The sequence below is a fragment of the Vespa mandarinia genome, chromosome 7, assembly GCF_050613455.1.
Source record: "Vespa mandarinia isolate Hongniang chromosome 7, ASM5061345v1, whole genome shotgun sequence".
Classification (NCBI taxonomy): domain Eukaryota; kingdom Metazoa; phylum Arthropoda; class Insecta; order Hymenoptera; family Vespidae; genus Vespa; species Vespa mandarinia.
In genome coordinates this window covers 926,421-932,500 of record NC_140816.1, presented here as the reverse complement: position 1 = coordinate 932,500, position 6,080 = coordinate 926,421, and positions in this window count along the sequence as shown.

Below are 6,080 nucleotides of genomic sequence, written 5' to 3'. Positions count from 1 at the left end.
TTATAAAATTGATTATGATTGTTTGATTATTGAATCGTATTATTATTTCTCATAATGACTTTTAAGTCGATTTATGATTATACGTAATGAGTTTTCAATTAAATTATAATTTATCACCTTGACTTTTAAATCGAATTATAATCCTTAGCGATTAATGTTGACCGAAGAATTAATAATAATTATTTATCTTTACAGAATCGCTTTTTTTAATATCAATTTAAATATTTTTAGACATTTACAACGATATTATATTCGTCTTTCTCTCCTGTTTTTGAATTTCCATCTACCAACCTTGACTACTTCTCAGTAGTAATGAATTTAAATGGGGAAAAAGGAAGAATAGTAAGAGAAAGATATAAAGAGAAGAAAGAGAGAGAGAGAGAGAGAGAGAGAGAGAGAGAGAGTGGAAGGGAAAGAAAAAGAGTAAAAGAGAAACCCTTCCACTAATTGTTCAGAGAAATTCCGTGTCTTCGTGCAGGGTTAAGAACTAGCGGTAAGTGGACTCTGCGTTATACGACAAAGAATATAATTATAAAAATTTGTCGATGCACTTGATGATGCATCGTAAACGATAATTGCCAATTTATTAAAATTCCGAAAGGCAAATAATTTATTTGAAATTCTGTAAGATAATATCGGATAATATAATGTCTCTGTACTTAGGATTCGCCAATTAATATCGTATTTATTCGTAATTATTTCAAGAAAAGATATCTTTTCAGATCAGTGAGATTTAAGATATATCTATATATAAAAAGATCTTGAAATTTGATCTTTGTCGCTCGATAAAACTTACTCGGAGCGTTCGTGCGATCACGTACTTTTTCATGCACGAGGAAGCGAGATTGCTAATGCCCTTTAGGAAAGGCTTTTCTAAACGGTTAATTTACCGCGGCAGTGGAACTCTTTTTCGTCCGCTCATTTCCCTTCTTCCAGCACCCTTTAACCTCTTATCCGCTACTACCCGATCTCGAGGACCGACGAGTATTTTGCATTCTTCTTTGATAACGGTAGGCTCTCTTCAATACTCTTTTTTTTCTTTCGCTTTCTCTCTCTCCCTCTCTCTCTCTCTCTCTTTTTCTCTTTTCCTTCCATCCTTTCTTTCTTCTTTCTTGCTCTTAGCTCTCGAGACTACAAAGGGAAGGAAATAGAAAGAGGCGATCTTGTTTTTTCCTGTTTGCTCTCTATTTTCTTCTCTTTCTCTTTTTCGATTTTCCCAGGTTCTTTCAAAGATATCTTTGAAAGTTTTACCGATAATTATCGATTCGTTAAAGAATTGAAGGTACTTTGGACTTGAGGATTAGATTGATAAGATTAAATCACTTACATACCTATACCTAATGTATATATATATACGTGTGTAGTAGTTATAGAAGATGTTGATTAAAATTTGCAATGCCTTGATCTTTTATGTTTGAGATATTTATTAATATATTAAATTAAATTTATTAAATTAATTTAATAAGTTAAAATAATTTAATTTATTAAATTTAATAAAAATTAATTTATACGATAGAAATTATTTTTATCGCTATAAAATATTATTCTGTCTTTAGCAATTTTTTTTTATATATTTATACGAATCAAAATGATAGATATAATTAAGTACATTGCAACACAAAACAAATGCATGCATGCATTAATTCCTAATCGATGAATACATTTTCCACGTAACACAAACAGGCTTCCTAACACTACCACGATTTGCTTACCTTAATTAATGCTTCATGGTTTTCAGCACGCGCGAATGCACAATCGGATAGTCGAAGTTCAACGAATTCGCAGACGTGTAGTAAGTGCATTGAGGCATCCAACAGCGAGAGGATGCGATACGGAACATAGGCACCAGGGTGTCTCGTGCAAGACCCGTATTTCATTCGAAGCTTCATTAACATTACACTAGAGCCGAAGTAAGTCGAACCAAGCCGTGACTACTAAGACATTACGTCGTAGTATAGGACAAGGAAATGCAGTTGTGGATGCGTTCTTCTTGAAGAAGATGCCCGATTCATCAAGGATGCAGATAAGGAAGTTTGCATATCTACTACTAAACGTTACCTTCAGGTTTTGTAGCTAACAAATGTGTTACTAATAAAATTGTACCAGTGTGACAAATAGCATTGGAACAAAAAGTATAGCTTAAAGGATATATTTTTAAACAAAAGGATATCTAACGTAAGCCCTATAAAAAAGAAAGAAAAAAAAGAATTGAAGAAATCAAGTATCGATCAAGGACATCCTTCTTAGGACAATTTAGTTGGATAATGTTTTTAAAATGATTTGGAACACGTTAAAAACTAATTCATTCGACTGTTAAAAAAGTTAAAAATTAATAATCCGATTAAATTGAATTTCTCTTTGAAGTAATCATATCAATCATCATCCATATAAATGGAAAAGAATTGCTAAGTTGAGAGATATGATTAGATATGAATAAGCAAAAAGAAAGTGTGTTATTTGAGAGACGATTGATTCATTTGCTTGCAAAATGGGTTGTTGAACGCTTATCGTTCTACCGCAGCATCCGGCATCAAGATTCGAGGTCAACGACATTAAAGACGAAGTTCTTTCAAACGATTTCGAAACTGTTCGTGTTTGTTTACTTTCAATCATTTTACGTGATGCCTTTTAAGTATCACGATTTGCTCATTGTATATATCGTGCGAGCTTCGAAATATTATTTCAACCCCTTTTGAATTACTTTGAACGGAGTTTCCGTGGCACCCTTCGAAACGGCTGTTATTAGATCAGACCCCAAAGCGGCGTACACCCCAACGTGTATCTGTTTCTAATAGTGTTTACTTCGGGCATCGCTCGCAGCTTCTCCTATTTCCTTCCTTTCCTTTCGTCCGGTATGAATTTTCACAAGCACAAATATTTTTAGACCGGGCATGCGTGGGCGTTTAACATCTTGTCAGCTTGTTATAACACGTAAGAATGTTTATCAATTATATATTCAATTTTATGGTGAAATCCGTGATTACCTTGATTCATAATTTTTATCCATTAATTAAGAATGTTTATCGATAATATTATACAATTTTTTTCGTGATTACCTTTATTCAAAATTTTTATCCATCAATTAAATTAGAGATATCGTATCTACGTTGATCATTTCGATTTCGAAAAATCTTCGTGAAAGTTATTTTTTTTATTGCGAAACTATCGTGTAATTAATCGTTACGATTTTCATTACAATTCTCTTTACGATTCTCGCATCAGTTTCTTTTTCTTTTTTTTTCGGTTTACTCGAAGATAAAATTAGTAGCTCTTAATTTTTTCCTAATCGTTATATCAATTTTTACGTCGAGACATAAAGGGTTGGGAAGGAGGTAAGGAAAAAAGTTCGATCACGACTAAAAATGTTTTTCTCCGATGGAATATACCCGAATATTATTCATCTGCTTTCCTTCATTATTCTCCCTTTCAGGATTTCCTCCGACGTAAAATGAGCTTCGCGGAGAAAATTCATTTCGTAAGGAAATACGCTTCTATCCGTTGGTGAGATAGCAAAAGGAGGAAGAAAAAGAAGAAAAAGAAATAACGAGAAAAAGAAAGATTCCGAGTGAGCACGTAGATAAAGTTGGCATGACTGCGATATGCATTTTTATGCTTATTGTCGTGAGTATTAAGTTCCATGTTTTATAGGGGAAGGAAAAAAAGAAGAGAATAAAAATAAAGAAAATTAAACGACTATAATTTGAATTCAAACATTTTCTTTCATTCAACATTTGCAGATAAACATTTTAGTTTCAAAATTTCTTTATGGAACGTCGACAATTTATTGTTAATTTTAATAACACACTAAGTTTAGTTGAAATCATTAATTAGCCTTATTAGTTTTTCTAATATATTTTTAATTAAAATCGATGACTTATCAAACAGTTATGTTCCCGATCGAATCGAACGATTAATCGACACCAATCAACTCGACTATTAATTGACGCTACATTGTGTGATTTCGGAAGGATTTGATCGATAGTATCGAGGAACACCGAGCTGCGGAAGCGAATGGAAAAAGCTTGAGAGCTTGGTGAATAAGAGACGCCAGCGCTCCTTAAGGATTCCACGGGATTCTCCAGAGAATTCCAGGATCTCGGTCGAACGGCCATTACTTCGAGAATAGGAAGTAATTGTGTGATAATGAGGGTCAGAGTCGTGGGAGAGAACCTCGGGCTAGGACTCGCGGAAAATCGGTAACCTTTGAACTCTCTCTCTCTTTCTCTCGTCTTTTTACTATCTCTCTCTCTCTTTCTCTCGTCTTTTTACTATCTCTCTCTCTCTTTCTCTCGTCTTTTTACTATCTCTTTTTCATTCTCACTCAGATGATCGCTCTCTGTCTTCTTTTCTCTATCTTTCTTTCTCTCTCTCTCTCTCTCTTTTTCACTTTTTATCATCCCAGCGACCATAATTGTAGTAGCATTGATGCAATCGTCTTCGATTGATATCGATCAAAAGTATCGCAATCGATTCTAAAAACCGTCACGACAAATTGAATCGATCATCGCATGGTCTCGTTTCTTTTTCCTCGATCGTTTACCGTGCTCCAAATACGATGCTTTTCGATCTTATTTTTGAACGACGTGAAAACAATTATTATTATTCCTCCTTGCTCGAATCTCTCAATCATTTTTTAGCGATGATAATTAGTGATAAAACTTTTTAATCCTCCCTAAAGTCCATTGATTGAAATCGATGTTAGACATTAATGTGATGAAAGTGACACGCGTCGATTTATGTGACAGGAAAGTGACATCTGTCACTAATCACTACGTATGCTTTAATGAAATTTATCGTTTTGACACAATTGATGACTATTTAACGAAGAAATAACATTTGCGAGTGATCATTATCGTTTTTAATTAACAAGAGATAATATATGTTCAATCGGGCAATTAAATTAATTGCGAATGTAACGGTTTACTTTTGAAAATGAATACTCAATCAATCTGTGTGATCAACTTCGGTCGTAGAAATTCATTGAATGTATGTACGTAAATTTAACGATACAATATTGAAAAGAGAGTTAGAAAGTAGTCTGATTATGAGTGAAATAATATGAATTATTAAACCTATACTGTTCCCACGAGAGGGAAAAAATATATACCAGGTCAATGTTAAAGAGGGTAGAGATCGTGTTTGTCCGTGTCGATTAGATTCACCCTCTAACCTTGACATCGTAGATCATTTGCGACTAGCTAAGGGATAATAATATTAAAAAGGGCCCTTTTCTAGTAACGTACATTCCGTTCAAATTAATGGGATATATTACGTTGTCTACGAACGAATATAAACCAGACTATCCTTTTTCATGACCAAGCAAGACCATATCGAAACATTAATAATAGGAAAGATAAATAATGTTGCTCTCGACGGTTAGTCATTACCATTAACACGAGAGAAGAATTTGGAATGTTCATGGCCATGGTTTACCGTAGAAAATCTATCAAGTAGAATAAAGAAATCAAAATTGAGATTGTTTTGGAACAAAATGAAAATCTTTTTTCTTTCTCTTCTTTTTTCTTTTTTTTCCTATTTCAACATCCAGCCATCTTGAAAGAGAACGTATATTATTTTCTTCTTCGTTTTTCATAAATTAATCCGCATGCAATCACTTTTTTACGATGATTTCCAATATTTTAAAATTTTTACGATAATCGCCCTAGGACAAAATTTATTTATTCATTTTTCTCTGTCAATCGCAACGAAGGCAATCTTTCTTTTTTTCTTTTCACCAAGTTTCAAGACAGATCTCTATCACATTTCGTGATACCTTCAGCAAGCCCGAGGCAATTTTCGTCGATTCGAACGGATGTCGAACGCAGAAAGAATAAAATTAAAAAAAAAAAAAAGAAAGAAAAAAAGTCAACCGAGGGTGAGAAGGAAAGAGCGTGCGTTACGCGTGCTGTCCACTCTCAGTCGCCTTTCAAAAGCAAAAAAGAAAGAATGAAAAAGAAAAAAAAAAGAAAAAAGGCGAGAAGAGTAGAATGGCACGGGCTATGTAGAGAAACGTGATGTCGTCCGGAATTGCAGAAAAACACAATCGAGTGCGTACGAGTGTGTCGAGAAGGATGCACGGA